Source organism: Salvia hispanica, chromosome 1 (genome assembly GCF_023119035.1).
Source record: "Salvia hispanica cultivar TCC Black 2014 chromosome 1, UniMelb_Shisp_WGS_1.0, whole genome shotgun sequence".
In the NCBI taxonomy this organism is placed as follows: domain Eukaryota; kingdom Viridiplantae; phylum Streptophyta; class Magnoliopsida; order Lamiales; family Lamiaceae; genus Salvia; species Salvia hispanica.
Window position 1 is genome coordinate 4,699,229 of NC_062965.1, and position 19,260 is coordinate 4,718,488.

The 19,260-nt window shown below is 34.8% G+C and overlaps 1 long non-coding RNA gene and 2 pseudogenes across 1 annotated transcript; 2 read left to right on the forward strand and 1 right to left on the reverse strand.

Moving 5' to 3' along the window:
* The first annotated feature begins 43 nt into the window (after positions 1–43).
* LOC125221841 lies at positions 44–4,109 on the forward strand (annotated as a pseudogene).
* An 8,770-nt stretch (positions 4,110–12,879) lies between these two features.
* LOC125202806 lies at positions 12,880–14,573 on the reverse strand. Its single transcript, XR_007173196.1, has 2 exons — positions 14,495–14,573; positions 12,880–13,407 (listed from the first exon to the last, which is right to left on the reverse strand). It is a non-coding gene; the product is annotated as an uncharacterized LOC125202806 (long non-coding RNA).
* LOC125202805 lies at positions 13,436–14,474 on the forward strand (annotated as a pseudogene).
* Positions 14,574–19,260: the final 4,687 nt, after the last annotated feature.

Below are 19,260 nucleotides of genomic sequence, written 5' to 3' on the forward strand. Positions count from 1 at the left end.
CTCCATATCTGGCTATTTTACTTCTCTACTGCTGTCAGCGGTTGAATGCCTTAGTTAATGACCATTGTATCTGCGAACTTACATTGAGGTCTAAGATTTCTATTTCTATGTAGTTGCAGTTGGTATGATTTTGATGGATTTCGCAGATTGACCAAGGAATAAGTCCAGATGTAGTTTGCACTGTTCTTGCATAGCGTGGCAATTTGCCTTGCCTGGCAGCCAGATCCACGAATAAAGTAAGTGCCACTGTTCTTGTTTCTACGCGCCTGACCATATTGCAACCTAGAGGATGTATAGCTCTTTAAGTTGTCTATATGTCATGGTGGACAGATAGTTGTCTATTGACTCAACTCATTACCTGCTCCTGGTCTAGCCGCAGCACTTTGGGATATACACATAACTGTTAACCATCTTAGTACAAAGTGATCAATAATATGCTTTCTGTTTAGATACTGCCCTCTACCTCTGCACCTGGTCCTACAAAAGGACAAACCCCATAATGCTACATAACTATTTAGTCAACATTATCCTAAAATATTTGCCTGTGCAGCTGTACCAGTTAAGTTCGTTACAGCGTGTATCTTTCTCCATTTCTTCCTTTATGCAATAAACTTGTATTACGTTCTGTGAATCACATTCTGCATTTTGGCCATCATGTGAAACTCTTACATTATTCTTTTGTTTTCACCTTTAGGTACCAAACGGCTGATGTTAAATGTTTTTGATACGTATTATTGGGTTCAAGCAAGCATAAGTTATATTGTTAAGCAAAGCAGTATGGTAGAGTTTGATTTTTCTTTTTCATGATTTCTTCCTCTTTTGTGCTTAATTTCAGATGAAAATTTTATCAGAAGGCGAGCTGCTACCCAAAATTATTGAGGCGTATTCTCGCCCAACAAGAATAGTCCGCGGAAAAGATGCCACTCATGATCTTGAGGTGCAGATTCAAAAACATGTGTTATACGTTTGCATACCTTAACCAATAGTTTACATTGCTCAGAATTGCTAATTTACCTAAGTCATTGTGGCAAGTTATCAACAATGAATAATGTGCCACATTGCCATTGATCCACTCCATGCTTCCTCCTGACTTTGTTTGGTCTATTCCTCTGTCTCTACTGTCTGATGATATTTATCGTTAAAGAATCTTGCATAGAACGACTGCTTGCTGCTTCTAAAAGCTTAGGAAGATTATTCAGTGCACTAGCAATAACCTTATTATCATCTATGCTAGAATATTTGGTCAATACAACATCTAGTGAACAGCACATTGGGCTTCTAATTTATGATTTGTAACCCTGTCTACTTTTCAACTGAAGCTCTTTTTAAAAGGTATTGTCCTTTTCTGAATATACTGAATAGATGCCGAATCTACACACCTCAGGGATGAAGTATACTTCGTTCGCCACTCATATTATGATTCTTTGCATTCTTCAATGTTAAATTTTTTTCTGACAAGAAATACCATTCTGTTAGGTGGATGAGGCGGCTTTTGAAACAGTGGAAGAGAAAAATTTATGGAGCACTTTTACATCATTAAGGAGTAAAATTCATTCCGGTATCCTCATCCTTCATGCGTTCTTGTTTTCCACCATGTAGATTCAATTCCAGAACTAATTCTACGAATTCCATTTTTTACAGACATGGAAGTCGATGACTTTGTTGAAGCATCTTCCTGTCTACTGCAGCCACTGGAAGATTTCTTTAACAATGTATTTGTGATGGTGGTATGTCTTCCTTCAATACCCGAGACAGTTATATTCAGTTGCTGACGATTCGGGTGCCTTGATTCTGGACATTCGAATGAGGTTATATTTAGTTGTGACATAGCCCTGCATTGTGGTTGCAGGAAGATGAAAGAATCAGAAAGAACAGGCTTGCTCTCCTACGAAATATTTCACTTCTTCCAAAGGGAATAATAGACCTTTCTATTTTCTGGTTCATGTCGTGTTGCTCATTCGATACTTCACCGGGAATACCGGAGATGGGAGTCAGGAGAGGGGGTTTGATGGTGCAAGGGCCAACTTTATTGCGGAAACTATTGCAGCAGCTGTGACCACTGCTGTGGTTGCTAAACTTGAAGGTTTGCATCTGGCTGTGACTCTCATATTGACTCTTGAGTATTCTATGAAGAGGATGATGGCTGATCAGGCTATGCTGAGGAACCTCCCCGCTTGCGAGACCATGTGTTCTGTTACTACCATCTGCACGGACAAGACAGGTACCCTAACTATGAACGAGATGAAGGTGGCAAAGTTTTTGTTAGGGAAGCACTCCTTTGAAGGTGGTCTTAACATAGGGAGGTGTGTATTGGAGCTTCTCCGTGAGGGGGTCGGCCTCAACACGACGGGTGGTGTGTACACGTCTGAGGAAGGGGTGGAGTTCTCTGTTAGCCCGACTGAGAAGGCGATCCTGTCGTGGGCTGTGGCGGATCAGGGGATGGATATGGAGGAAGTTAAGAGTGGTTGTGAGATTCTTGAAGTGGAGGCATTCAATTCGGAGAAGAAGAGGAGTGGTGTTTTGGTGAAGAAAAATCATGAATTTCATGTGCATTGGAAAGGAGCAGCTGAGATTATCCTTGCAATGTGCTCACACTTCTATAATTTGGAAGGTGATAAAAAAGATTTGAATGATGGGGAGAGATTGCAATTCAATCATATTATTCAAGGAATGGCTGCTTCTAGCCTTAGATGCATTGCATTTGCACATAAACAGAGTGATGAGGTGAATCTTGAAACAGAGAAGAATATTCAAGAATATGGTATGATTCTACTAGGCTTAGTAGGGATAAAAGATCCATGCCGGCCCGGTATGAAGAAGGCCATTGAAGATTGCCAGTATGCGGGTGTGGATGTGAAGATGATCACCGGTGACAACGTGTACACGGCCAAGGCCATAACCACAGAGTGTGGGATACTCCGTCCGGGCCAAGACCAAGACGGATGAGGAGCGGATGGAGAGGGTCGAGGGCATCCGCGTGATGGCAAGATCCTCCCCATTGGACAAGCTCCTCATGGTGCAGTGCTTGAAGAGGTTCGGCCATGTGGTAGCAGTCACAGGAGACGGGATGAATGATGCACTGGCCTTAAAAGAGGCGGACATAGGGCTGTCGATGGGGATCCAAGGCACAGAGGTGGCGAAGGAGAGCTCTGATATAGTGATCATGGACGATAACTTTGCTTCTGTGGTTAAAGCTTTGAAATGGTGTAGATGGGCCTACATCAATACACAGAAGTTCATTCAGTTTCAACTGACAACTGATATTGCAGCACTGACCATCGACACTGTGGTGGCGGTCTCGTCTGGGAAGATGCCTCTCCTGGTGGTGCAGCTGCTGTGGCTGTCTGATCATGAACACTCTCAGGGTGCTGGCTCTTGCCACAGAGAAGCCAACAGAGGATCAGCTAATGGAGAGACGGCCCGTGGGGCGACATGAGCCGTTGATCAGTAATGTGATGTGGAGGAATCTGATGGCTCTGGCAGCGTACCAGATTGTGGTGTTGTTGGTGCTGCAGTTTAGAGGGGAGGATCTGCTTGGGGTGAGTGAGGAGGTGAAAAATACCATGATCTTTAATACATTTGTGCTGTGCCAGGTGTTTAATGAGTTCAATGCGAGGAAGCTAGAGAAGAGGAATGTGTTTGAGGGGTTGCATAAGAACAAGTTGTTTGTGGGGATTGTTGGAGTGACTGTGCTTCTTCAAGTGGTGATGGTGGAGTTGTTGAACAAGTTTGTTGATACTGAGAGGCTGAGTTTGGGGGAGTGGGGGATTTGTGTTGGGATTGCCGCTGTTGCTTGGCCTATTGCTTGGGTTGTGAAACTTATACCGCTTCCCGATGGAACGGTTGGAGGAACGACCGATCCCACTGCCAACCCATAAAACTCTACTACCTTTCATATGATCATATAATTGTAATGTTTTAACTACCCTATGCACGTTAGGGTATAGAGCATAGTATCTTTGCCTTGTCGTATTGATCGAACCGAGTTGGATATATAGATCTATCTACCAATAGGGTATATGGATAGGCCCTATTGAATATTGATAGATAGACTTTCTATTGTACTTAAATAAATCTTCATGATTGAATAAAATAAGCTAAATCCTACATCTCCTTTTCCTTTCTCACTAAAACCCCTCTCCCTTTCCAAGTACTAAAGCAATTGCAACGCTGCTTTTGATCAAAGACTTGACGTTCTACTCATAGTCATGCCACTCTAAAATCAATGTCTCAATCTATTACTCCTATTATATAGGAAACATGTGAAGCTTTTCTATCTTATTTTTATATTCGAGTGAAAGAGAGATGTTTCTTTTTATTAGTTAGCATATGCCATATAATATCGAGTTGGTTTGTCTTATTGTAGACGCACAACGAAGAAAAAGTATAGCAAATTAAGGTCAATTATATCCACCGAGTTATTTCGTTCTTTATTTTTTCAATTCCTAGTACTTCAAGCATTAATATTTTTACTGTGTTAGTAAAACTCATGAAACTAAGAAATACTAGCTCGTAGTAAAGACAAGAGCATGATAAGATTTAAATTGTGTGTTCATGTCGAAAAGTTGTCAAGCTCTTGTATAATACTCCATGTTCGCCACTAAATGTCTCATATATCCTTTTATGTTCGTCCGCCACTAAATATTCGGTATTATTTTTATTATATTTGGTAAGTGGATCCTATATTTCACTAACGCATTTCACTCATATTTTTATTATAAAATCAAGGAGTGTGATCAATTGCTAGCTTTCTTAAGTTGCTAACTTGCTAACTCATCAACGCAATGTATTAAAAATGTCAACGCGATGATATTAAAATGTCAATACATGATTTTGTTGAACTTCAATATAATGTGTTGATATTATGTGTTGGCATTTTAATGTCACCGTATTGACATTTTTAATACACTGCATTGATGAGTTAGCAGCTTAAATAGTTAGCAATATAACGCACCCCATAAAATCAATATATAAAAGTAGAATCCACATTCCATTAATCTTTTCTACCTAAAAGTCAAACAATTTCTTAAAACTCATACTAGACATATATGAGTCATTTAATCATGGACGGATGGAATATTTTTGTTCGACTATCGGCCCAACTTAAAATTCTTCTTACTCTAAGTCGCGCTTTTCGTTTCTTTTACCCAACTTAAGTATATTTTTGAGGTCTGATTGATCTTAAGAATCGATCTAGGACTACTGTTTACACTTGAGAGAGTCCGAGATTAATGGTGGTGATATAAGAGAATCGGTGAATATTCACATACATAGGCTCACTCATATTTGTTAAATAAAGATCTTGCTACATGTCTATGCATTGCAAAAATGAAAGCATGGTATGAAGAATAGAAGAAGTACGTACCTGGTGTGAGGGATGATTCCTCCGGGAAGAAGGCACAATTTCACTAGCGAGAACTCTCTCACTCACTCATAGTTTACTGTGAGTCTACACAATTTTGTGGAAAGAGTGTGTGGAGATAACCACCGATGAAGTGGACTCTGTCAATTTGGGGTATTTGACTTTGGAGGCTGTTCCTATCAAATTTGGCATTTGGGGCAATTTGCAAGAGTGGAATCTGTCAATCTTGGATACTTTTATGTCATTTTGGCATTTTGTACATGTCCTTTATGTTTGCTTTGTGGTAGACTTGGTTAGATGGCTTTTCACTGTTAAAGTGGATGTCCGGTCTAGCTCGTGGATCACATGCTTGACGGGAAGGTGGCTCGAAAAACGCTTGGTGATATGCAGTGGCTTTCCAAAAGGTTCGAGATGCTTGCTCGGAGTGGATTCAACAAGAAAAGTTCCTAATTCTCAAAGCTTAGCTAGCCGGAAAACAACATTTATGCATACATTTATTTTCTTATGTTTCATCGTGTGTTTCTCCGCATTGCTGCTGTCTGAGATCAAAACCGTCGCCGTCCACCATTGCTCTCTCTCAATTTTCTTTCTCGGCGCTCCGACGTTGTTATCTCCGCCGACGTGGTCGCTGTTGCTAGAAGATGGTTTCGCTTCCGTCATCTCTGCCTTCTCGTTGTTAGTCGAGCAGTATTGCTGCTCCATGACCTCATCGCCGCTGCTCTTGCCTCGGTCCAACCCATTGTCATCCTACCATCAATGTCATCTCTTCTCTCCCTCCCTTCTTAATCAATCTTACTCAAATTCACGTGTTTCTTCTTTTCGAGACTTACATCTTGAGGCAGCGGGTGCTGGGGCTGATTTGGGGGCCGAGATAGGCGGCGGCGGCATATACATTTATGGAGCAGAGGACTTTATTTTGATAATTTTTAAATTTTTTATTTTATGTTATTAAATTATTATGCATTATTATACTAATTATGTCAAAAAATCGTTAGTTGGGTGCTGACCGTCAGAATTATGCATTAGTATATTAATTAAGTTAAAAAAATCATTAATTAGGCGTTGACCGTTAGTTTTTGTCAGAAAAGGACCACTTCGACAACGATTTCGAATGTTTAGGACCACTTCGATAACGATTTCAAATGTTTTGGACCCGATTTTCAAAAAGTGAATGTTTTGGACCAAATTCGTATTCTGACTATATGTTTAGAACCAATTTTAACATTTACTCAATTTTTTTTATTGTTACTCGACATACTGGAAAATGATTGAGCTTGATAATGTTACTCTGTTGATCGTCTTTTTGTAACACAAAGTATTTGCATCACATTGAAAACATTAACGAATTCAAATAAGAATAATCTAAACTCTTTATAATGATCTGTTTTCTTTTTTTGGTTTCAGTTCAATGTGGAGATCTGTATGAAACTTTGTCACAGTCCACAAGATAAGATGTTCGGGTGGCAAAATAACACATAATTTTCCATGCGCCACGTCTCAATTCAATAGCTGGAGAAGAGCTTGGAGTAGTAAATAGATTGATTAATTTGCGGTTCAATTTTAGCTAATTTTAATATTTTGTCCTTACAGTGACAAAATGCGAGTTTGTATATTTTTTTTTCAACTATAAAAGAGTACTTGTAAAATTTTAAAAACGAGGCAAGAGGCTTTTCAAAAATGAGTCTAACGGAATATTAAAAAAAACGAGGGGACGATTTATAATTTATATTTAAATTTATTAATCTAAATTCTAAATATATTTTTTGAAGGGTGTGTTATATTGCTAACTATTTAAGTTGCTAACTCTGTTAACTCATCAATATAAGGTATTAAAAATGTCAACGCATAATATCAACACATTATATTGAAGTTCAAAAAAATTATGTGTTATGTGTTGACATTTTTAATACCCATTGATAAGTTAAAAAGTTAGCAACTTAAGAAAGTTAGCAATTGATCACACCCCACTTTTTGAATGTGTGAAAGTTAAAAGTGTATAAATTGGAAGGAAGAAATCGGATAAGTATAACAATGTCGAAATTATAAAAGAATCTCAATTACCTAAATTACGGTATTTTGAGATTAGATGATGTATTATTAGTACTTCCTCCGTCCCGAATAATTTGGGTCACTTTGACCGGACACGGGTTTTAAGAATTATAATGAAAAGTAAGTTGAAAAAGTTAGTGGAATGTGGGTCCTACCTTTATATATTAGTTTTATAATAAAATGTGAGTAGAAATGAGTTAGTGGAATATGAGGTCCACTACCACAGTGAAGTGGGACAAAATATGTGGGACAGATCAAAATGAAAAATTGAGACGAATTATCTGACAAGGAGGGAGTATATTTTAACTGTTAGGGTGTGTTCAGTGTTTTAGAGGTGGGTTCAAGAGATATAAATCTGGATTAGAATTGAGTTGGTTGGGCCCACCAAATGTCATCTCGCTCCCACTGTTCGGTGTTTCAGAAATGGGTATGCATTTACTATTAAAACAAAATCAGTAATTCAAATTAAATTATTGAAAGACTAAAATGCCCCCAAGCTTTTCAAATATGAGAATTGTGCGGTGACGGCAAAATCTGCGCGGCAAATTGAAATTGTTCAATTTTTTTGGAAGACTAACAAATTGGAGAAGAAGGCGTTCATTATATAACACCCCCACTCACAATGAAACTGGAATATTCCTGCAAAAACAAAGTGAAATTGTCAAATTAAACTTTGGCTATGCTGTCGTCTTCGTCGCTAATCAACGCTGTTCCTAAAAAATCTACCGGAATTGGTCAATGACAACAATGACGGTCGATGGGTACAACGACCCAGCCTCCATTTTTTACCTTTGCACGAAGATCTGGAGGAGATAATTTTGTTGAAGACGACGTCCTAGGGTTCCAAACTCTCCTTTTTTTGGGCAAACAAGAGAGAGAATGCAGATAATAAAAAAATGAGAGGGGTAACAGAGGAAAATTAACTTTATTTCTGGGTGTGCTTCCCGAGGTGGCTTCAAATCTTAGGTGTTTCGGAAGAATTGATTTCAGCCAAAAACCAATAAGAACAGTGCGGGCCTTTAATTTCTGGTCGGGCTGAGCAGAAATTATACCAATACACTGAACGGTCATATTTGTATGGTTTTGAGCCCATTTCTCATTATTTCCAAGAGAACGAGTCCTTAAATAAGACTAGTAGTATTTTGTAGGAGTATTTTGAAGCCCAAATTTCTGTTTCAATGTTATTTAAAAGCCCAATAACCTTACATTAGACCAACGTACCTTTGGTCCACAAAATTTTGTCAGCACAAAATCTAGGAAATATTATCTATGAATATTTAAAATATTACTCCCTCCGTTTCGTCATAATTGAATCATTTTTTCATTTCAGGAAGTTTCTTCATAGTTGAGTCATTTCCATATATGTAACTTTTTTCTCTTTCTTACTTTACTCTCTCTACTTTATTCACTTTATACTTTTTTCTCTACCTTTTCATCTCTCTTACTTTTTTATCTATTTATTTAACACACTCAATATTCATTTCTAAAACTCCGTGTCGAAAAGTTCCATCTCAACTATGAAGAAACGGAGGGAGTAATTTGTTAGTCAAAATTATCATAATATCAGATAAAATATTATACTCCGTATTTCCTGCTTAACTTGGCCCATTTAATTTCAGGTTATCCACTTGACATAATTTGATTTCCTTTTTTTTTCAATAAGGCTATAGAAGTTTTTTTTAGGTGTTTAATTAAGTAAATGGGCTTAGTTGATTAATATTGAGCCCGTTATTATTATTTTTATCGGACAAAGAAAGGACCAATTAATTCTGAGATTTTTAAATATTTAAATAGTGAATCATGTCAAGCATAAGCTAGTTGTGCAATGATAAAATAATAATCAATAAATTTTCCCTATATAAAATGTTAAGTTATGAACCAAAAAGATCTGAAACGACAATGTGACGTATCTTAGTCGGTAAGATATTTTTCTTAATCTAATAAATTAGAGGGTTTGAGTCAACACAAGAATACTTTTCTGAAAAACTTCGTGGCGACAACTGCTTTATCACTTGACTCCCTTGTTCCCTACCTATCAAACACTACAGCTGTAACAACAAAAATATACTCCCTCCGTTTCTTCATAGTTGAGACGGAACTTTTCGGCACGAAATTTTAGAAATGAATGTTGGGTGTGTTAAATAAATAGATAAAAAAAAGTAAGAGAGAGGAAAAGGTAGAGAGAATAAAGTATAAAGTGAATAAAGTAGAGAGAATAAAGTACAAGAGAGTAAGGTAAGAAAGAGATAAAGTTACCATATATAGAAATGACTCAACTATGAAGAAATTTACTAAAATGGAAAAATGACTCAACTATGAAGAAATGAAGGGAATAACTATATAAATAACCATAAAATTTAAATTTTACCTTCATTTTTATAACAATTTCACCTCAATAATTAAACATTTGACTCCCAAACTTGTCTATTACAAACATTGCCCCGACAACTTTTTGTGGTCAAAGGAAATAATTTGTCTGTTTTGCTACATGGTCTTGTCTTTATTTGATATTTCTACTATTGGTTTGAAAAATATGGTGAATTGGTGGAGAGATGACAATTTCATTCTAAATATCAATAATCACAAGTTGAAAGGTAAAGTGTTGCATAATAAAGCCGTCAATGAATTAGGTTATAGGGCCAACTTATATGTAAGTCTACAAATTGTATTACATAAATTTCTAAAGTACTATGCCTGAAATATGATAACTGAACATAAACGAATAAGTCCACTTTTCCATTATGCTGGGCTGTCTTGAATCATAGCCCACCTTCCTTGTTTTAATTATCCTATAATGCTCATTTACCAAAATAACCTTATTGATATTTGTAAAAATAATTAATACAGGTAAAATGTTAAGTGGAGAAAATTGGTAGAATGGAGGAAGTATATGATTTGAAAATGAATTTTAAATAATTACTAAATATCGAAACTAAAAATGAAAAGGTGGATCTCAAATTCTCAATTACTTATATAGATCTCAGAATTTTGGGATATGTATGGCACGTAAGATGAAGCGACCCATGTATTTCATAGACTTGAAGCCCAAATTTAATAGTTTTGAAGCCCAAATTTCATATACTTGGCCGGCTGGACGTGGACTATTGGTGTAGGAGTATTTACTTTTTCTCTAAAACTCTAATAAAAGTTTCATTACGTTATAAATTTAAATTTCATAAGTAGGAAAATACTATAAATTTTGATGTTAATCTATCCGTTCACTATTAAAAGATTATATTTAATCGGGCATAGACTTTTAAGAAATGAGAAAATACTACTCCCTTAGTCCCCGATTAAGAGTCACACTTTGATTGGATACGAGTTTTAAAAATGTAAAGAAAAGTTGGTTGAAAAAATTAGTGGAATATGAGACCAATTTTTTTATATTGGTTTTACAATAAAATATGAGTGAATTGATTTAGTGGAATGTGAGACCTACTTACTATTTATGGTAAAAATAAAGTGTGACTCTTAATTGAGGATGGACCGAAATGGAAAAGTGTGACTCTTAATCGGGGACGGAAGGAGTAAATTTTGATGTTACTCTATCCATTCACTATTAAAAGATTATATTTAATCGGTAATGAACTTTAAGAAATGTGTTGAATATAAATTAAAAAGTGAGGTGACTATGTCCAGAAGACGATCTATTTCAAAATTTTATAAAGGCTTTTTTGCTAGAAATTTTGTTTATCATTTCTTCTTCGAATAAAATACAATTACTCACCAAAAACAATGATTCTTCTTTCAATTAGAAGTCTATATTAAAACTTTGTCTTTCTTACTTTTAACACTGTAATGTTCTTTTTGACAGTGGCTTTTCAATTTCCTCTTATTTTTCAATTTAATTTTACAAGAAATTGTCCCGTTTTTCAAAAAATTTATGTTAGTTTATTATGTTTGTTTGAGAATAAAAATATGACTAAAATACACATTACATAAATTTGTAGTTTAATTATAAATAAGGCCACATATGTTTGTATATGTTGAGTTAAGTACTCCACTTCATTGGAGCGCTGTTAACGGGAGTGATGGTTTGATGGACGAATGAGAGGAGAGGAGAGTTTGGAAAAGGAATTCGCATGATCTGAAAGTCACCCTACAAGAAAAAAGTTGGAGACAATAGTTCAGTTTAGATGATCTACATTCTTCCAAAGAGTCAAGATAGAATTTCAACAAAGCAATAAAATAAGTATAATCTAGACTAATCATCATGGATTTTGGTAAAGGAATAAAATAATAGTCTTCCTACACGTTATAAATGACGCATTTTTTTAATATATATTTTTAAAAAAGTTATAGTAATAAATAGTAGTTGAAATGAGAGAAAATTAAGTAAGTTTGAGAATAATATAGAGAAATGTCTCTTCTATATTATTCTCTATTTAACTTTACTTTTTTTTTACTTTAACTATTTATTGAAGTTGTTCCATTAAAATTAATAAAGTAAACATTTTTCTTATTCTTCAACTATGAATTAATACCAAAATAGGTAGTACCATAAATTTTTTAAAATATCACTAAAGATCCTTTAACTTTGAATTAATATTGTTTGAACTATTTCTTCACTTTTACGATTTTTTTTTCTCGAATATATATACCCAGAAACAGGAGTCTCTAATGGACATCGTCTTAGTCCATTAACTATGAGACATACTGCAACTTTCTTCGATAATGCATCTTTTGTAGGCATTTGATATATGTTCGAAGACTTGATTGGTGCACCACCATAAGCAATGGATAAAAACATGAGGACATAGTTCTTGACAGTGACTACTACTTAATTAAAACTTGAGTAAAAAATAAAACTAGAGTGTATTTAGTATTTCCAAAACAATTAAGTAAAGTAAGTATTCTCCACCGCATACATTTTCCCAAGCAATTTACAGTCACTGATTCCATTCCTTTGTAATTTTTCAAGTCTAAGTTCCCTACACTTGCTTTTCTTTATCCATTACTCCATATTCAAACCACATCACCAAACTTGTTTGAAACTTTAAAATAACTTCACACAATGTGAAACATATCCATAAATCAACATCAAGAAACTTGTTTGGGAGAGTATTGAAAAAATCCCACTAATTGGTTAACATAGTCTAAGTATTGGAGATTTAGTTAAGGCTTTCTTATCTGGCGTCAAGGTTATCTGCTACATTGTCAAAATCCCTTCAATACTCTTTAAGAGATGAATTATTGCATAAATTTGTAGTCTCACCTCTCTCATAGTTAAAGGACAAAATTCTAAGAAGAGGCTGAATTTGAGCTTCTGAAGTACTACTTTATCTTCTTTTTTTTAAGTAAAAAACTTTGGATTTAATTATCAAAATAAGTTAAAACTAGAATATATACCAAGTAGTTTACCACAGAATAAACTGAATTCAATGATAAAGTACTAGTACTAATTAAGAAATTGTAGTATGAAACATAAACAAAAACCATCATTAGAAGAATAATTCAACTATAAAAAATTGAATAAAATATTGCAGTGAACAAATATATGAACCAAATCATCTCTATATATGTAGGTTGATATCATGTACTGAATCACAACCAAAGCCTCTTAATTAATTCATGATGAAGGCAAACTCACCATGCAAAGTAGAACATCCCACTCCTACTAGTATTAGCCGCTCTCTCTCTAGGCCTTGGGATCAAAAACCACGGCCTCAATGAAGGCTTGGACACACTCATCGCCATCTTCCTCGTCATCGCCTTCTCCGCCTTCAAAAACTTCATGCAGTTCAGGCTGTGGGACAAGCTCCCCAAACTAAGCAACAATATATCAGTACAAGTTGTTAGAAACGGAACAGGGCAGGAGGTCTCAATCTACGAAGTCGTTGTAGGCGACATTGTATGCTTGAAGATCGGAGATCAAGTCCCTGCTATCGAAGGCCATTCTCTGCAGGTGGATGATTCTAGCATGACAGGATGATAGCTGATCAGGCTGTGGTGAGGAACCTCCCCGCTTGTGAAACCTTGGGTTATGTTACTGCCATCTGTACACACAAGACAGGTACACTAACTATGAATAAAATGGAGGTGACAAAGTTTTGGTTAGGGAAGCACTCCTTTGAAGGTGGTCTTAACATGCCAAGGTGTGTATTGGAGCTGCTCCGTGAGGGGGTCGGCCTCAACACGACAGGTGGTGTGTACACGTCCCGGGAAGGGCTCGAGTTCTCTGGTAGCCCGACAGAGAAGGCGATCCTGTCGTGGGCTGGATCTGGGGATGGATATGGAGGAAGTGAAGAGGGGTTGTGAGATTCTTGAAGTGAAGGCATTCAATTCTGAGAAGAAGAGGAGTGGTGTTTTGATGAAGAGAGATCATGAATTTCATGTGCATTGGAAAGGAGCAGCTGAGATGATCCTTGCAATGTGCTCACACTACTATGATTTGGATGGTAACATAAAAGATATGAGTGATGAAGAGAGATTGCATTTTAATCTTATTATTCAAGGCATGTCTGCTTCTAGCCTTAGATGCATTGCATTTGCACATAAACAGCTCTCTAATTCCGAGTGCAACGAGGTGCAGAAAATTCAAGAAGATAACATGGTTCTACTAGGCTTAGTTGGGCTAAAAGATCCATGCCGGCCTGATGTGAAGCAGGCAGTGGAAGATTTCCAGAATGCAGGTGTGGATGTGAAGATGATCACCGGCGACAACGTATTCACAGCCAAGGCCGTATCCACAGAGTGTGGTATTCTCCGTCCTGGCCAAGATCAAGACGGATGCGTTGTCGAAGGAGATGAGTTCCGCAGTTACACAGACGAGAAGCGAATAGAGAAGGTCGAGGCCATTTGCGTAATGGCAAGATCCTCTCCATTGGACAGGCTCCTCATGGTGCAGTGCTTGAAAAGGAGAGGCCGTGTAGTGGCAGTCACAGGACATGGCACAAACGATGCACAGGATCTGGTACTATAAAGTTTATACTGAAGAGAGAGTTGGATTCTTTTTTTACTGCTTGCATGTGGGTTAATGGTGGTGAAATAAGAGAATTGGTGAATATTCGCCACTCCTATTTGTTAGCTAAAAAGGTCTTGCTACATGGAAAGAAAGCATGGTACAAAGAATAGAAGAATTACCTGGTGTGATGGATGATTCCTTTGGGAAGAAGGCTCAATTTCACTAGCCGATCCAGAACTCTCTCTCTCTCTCACTCGTTATTTTGTAGATAACCACCTACGGAGTGGACTCTCTCAATTTTGGGGTATTTTATGCATTCTAACGCTTGTTTTGTGAGTGTGAACGACAAAATCGGCCCAAGAGTTTCTGCACATTTCTGGCCGACACTGACCAAGTAAAATCCAAGACCAAAAATTCGAGATTGACTGAGTAGAAAGACATGTTCTTTCAACTTCAAGAAATGAAATTGACGTGTTCATTCCATGACCAATTAGCAATCGATTAATATCCTCAATGTCCTATTATAATAATGCATCGTGATTAAATGAAACTTGACATAATTTTTTTGTTTATTTTAGAAGAAATTATTATGCCCATCTAACACAACACAACAACAAGTAAAGTGGCCACTGGTCTGGCCACACATGAGCAGAACATTTTTCGGTGGGCTCCAAAACTTTGAAATAGTAGATTATTTTCGATAATAATAGACTCCTAGAAAGATTAATTAATTAATCAGCACAGACCAATGTGCTTACGTGAACTTATATATTATTTCTGCATGCCATAAATTTCGTTTATCACTTCCCTTAATAGTTGATTATTACTCCTTTGTCGCCACATACCAAATAATCTTATCACATAGTACTAATTGAGAAATCACTAGTTCCATCTTCTATAACAAACATATAAGCAAGAATAGTTTCTGCACATTTCTGGTCAAATATCTTGATTATTTTTAGTACCCATTTTCTTGACGGGGTTATCAAACACAAGATAGGAGAACTTACACACACGCAAATGTTGATTGTTGATCCAAGATTTTAAATTTAAAAGCACGAATAAATTACTAAAACAATGTGGAACTTAAAAATCGACCTATCATTTTTCATCTTTTTTAATTGGTTCTGTAGAAATTTAGAATGTAAATTCCATTGGAAGGAGAAACTTTTATTGATATTCAAAATAGAGAATTACAAGATATAATCAACACAAAGAAGCAAGAGCTATTTATATGAGCTAGCTCTAGCTAAGATCGAAAATATCTTCCTAACTAACTCTCCAACCAATTTCACTTTCACACTCTTGCTGACTAAGAGCTGACGTGTTCAATCAAAATCAAAATCTTAATTTTCTTTATGTTTTGAAATTTAGATTTATATGTAATGAAATTTTTTAAAAGTTTTAAAAGAAGAAAAAATAAATAAAACGTAACCTAAACTCCACATCCGGCCGGCACTATCCACACATAATTTACTTTAGTTTGTCAAAAAGCTCCCATTCAAGCCAAATTGTTTTTGGAAAAATAATCCCACATTCCCACCACGCCGCCTTGCGGCCAAATTAGTTTGGTTTAGGGTTCAGACTTTTGGTTGGTGGTTTACCTTCTGACTTTCTACATCAAATTCTGCCTGGTTGCTGTAAGAATAAATTAATTACGGTTAATAATAATATAAATTATAATGTATAATTAAATTTGCCTCCATCCATAAATTTTTAAATTAAAATATTAATTATAAAGTTTTAATTGACTCGTCTAATTAAAATCGTCAATTGCTATCACCATTCTATTAAATGACATGCAGTCTAGTAATTTATCACCATTCTGTGTTAATAATGAATATAATTAGAATATAGTGTATTTATCTTTTTCTCAATAAATGACATGCAGTGCCAGTTGGTATCAGAAAAAATGAACACCAATTGCCAAATCTATCACCTTTCACTGCCAATAGAATCCATACATTTAAATTAAGAAAATAATATAAAATTTTAAATTACTTTAATATATAGGAGAATAATTATTGAAATTTTTTCTTCATGCATGTACACTTTTTTCTTCATCGCCAGTTTTTCTTCCTTTTTTTTTAATTTCTTTTTACTTCAACGCCATACTTTTCAAAATCAGGCAATAGCAACGCTATTTTCCACAACAACAACAAAGAGAGATAAAGATGGTTCAATCTGCTCAACAGAATATGCTCTTTTGTAATGTGTACACACTAATCTATTTTACTTTACTTAAATATAAAATCGTTAATTATTATTTCAATGAATGGGAATGATAATGAATGATAAGGCTTAATTTGGCAGTACATTCTTGAAAGCACATGAAAGGACCTAAGGTTTAGATGGCCATTAAAAATAGTCTTTTATGGATATAAAAATTAAGACGCAATTAATTACGTTAATTTTTTTAAAATAATAATAAATTAGTAGGCAAAAGAAAGCGTTCTCTAATTTTAGTTGGATGCTAACAATAAATTAAATATTTTTTAAAATATTGATGATATATTTAAAAATACAAATTAACATCCTTAATTATATTAAAAATTACTATCTTCTAACTATTTTTTTTATTAGCGGGGATTAGGATGAGCAGCGCACAAAAATGTTAGCGAAATTTGATGGCAAATAGAAGATGAGCAAAAATTAAAATTAGAAAAAGAACATGGACAAATGTCAATTAAGAACATGGACAATTAAAGAAAATTAGAAAAATGTCAATTAAAGAACATGGACAATTAAAGAACATTAAATATTTAATGACATCCTAATAATTAAAGATTAAATATTCAAACATTGCGGCGACAAGAAACTTGACGTATAATACGATTGGGATCTAGGAAGGAATAAAAGTGGGCAGCATATGAAATATCTATATTAATTAATGTGTTAATAATAATATAATTTGTTGCATAAGATAAAATAGATTAGATTTATTTTCAAAAAGAAAATAATCAAATACTATTATCCCAACAAATAGAGGGTAAGAGCATCGGTCCACGCAGTGACGTATCCAGGATATTTGATTCAGGGATACGAAATATATTATATAACTCATTAAATAATAATACATCTTAAAATACCTGATATTCAATTAAAATTGCATGTTTAAAAATACAAACAACACTTATTTTATAATACAATTATACTAAAAATTTTAGGACAAATTCATTCGATATTGTGAATATAAATTGAGATAATTATATGTTGATTACCTAAACAATGCACTCCTTAAATAATATTTAAAATAGAACTCTATAAATAACACATGTAACACAATTTATTTAACAATTTATGTTACAATAATCATTCGATGTGATATAATCCTATATTGTTTATCTAAATAAAACTAAATTATCAAAAAATACTCCTTCCGTCCCAATAAATATGAAACATTTGATTTTCGGCACGGGATTTTATGCAGTCTTGTTTTGTGAGTTAATGAAGAGAGAGTAAAGTAAGAAAGTGGAAAAAGTAGAGATAGTTTTATTTCCAAAAAAAGGAAAACGTTTCATTTTTAATGGGACAATCAAAATAGGAAAACGTTCCATTTCTAATGGGACAAAGGGAGTAATATATTTATATCAAAAGATAACAATTGACAAATTATTCAGTTCCATTTCGGCCCGTCCCCAATTAAGAGTCACACTTCCATTTTACCATAAATAGTAAGTAGGTCCCACATTCCACTAACTCAATTCACTCACATTTTATTATAAAACCAATATAAAAAGTTTGGTCCCACATTCCACTAACTTTTTTAACCAACTTTTCGTTACATTTCTTAAAACTCGTGCCCAGTGAATGTGTGACTCTTAAACGTCCCGAAGGGAGTATTTAGCCAAAACATTAAGAGTACAAATTTTAAAAAAAAAATACAAACTATTCATTAATATGAATTAAAATTGTGATAAAGGAATAAGTGTATAAATCGAGATAAAGAAAGAAAAATAGTCACAAACCACAAATAGAGTAAAAGAACTCGATCTCATGTCTTAAATTGAGAATAAAAAAAAATTAAAATTAAGATAAAAGAAAGAGAAATGGAACATAAAAAGATAAATGAACCAAAACTTGAGAGTGGAAGAACTTGATCACAAGCCTACCAAGTGAAAATGTCGTTGCTCTACCACCTGATCTCTTACGATTTTAGTGAATTATGCCTCAATACTAGTATTAACTAGTAAAAGTTTTGGGTCCCTGGATACGCCACTAGGCCCGCATGCAACTCTTTGTTGGCTTGGAGTTGTATCGTTATGACGAGCCTACATCAAGCCAGAATTGCAGACGTCTCGTCTCAAAAAGGGGCTAGCTGGGGGTAAATTAGTGAAAGACTATATTTTATAATATATAACTATTGCAACTTTCATCGTGACTTCAATATGGGACAAATGGTTGTTTTATAAATAAATTTTCAACTCCAAATTTATTTTTGATTTTATGTGAGGTATTTAGTTTTACACTTGAATAGAGTTTTTTTACTACTCTAAACTTAGTCTAGTCGTAAATGTTTCTTTCAAATTCATAGAGGTTATGGGTGCAAACCCTCTAAACTCAATTTTGTGTTTTTAATTTGACTTTTATAATCTTTTCTCATTTTAGATTCTTATTTTTTATTTATGATTTTTTTATCTAATACAGTACTCCACTAGCATGTTTATTTTTGTACTAATGTGAGTTTAATTTAAATAATGTTTTATTTATTACCTCTGTCCCTTAAAAATAGGGCACTTTTATTTACCATCTGTTGCATATAGATAGCTCATTACCATTTATAGAAAATTCTCCCTAACTCATTACCCATATATAAAAATTTATTTACAACTTATACCACTAGGGTCCATCATTAAGCATTAATTATAATGTGGTCTCACTATCAACTAATACTATTTAAAATACTCTTCCTACTCTCTTACTTAATAACTATTCATTATAATTT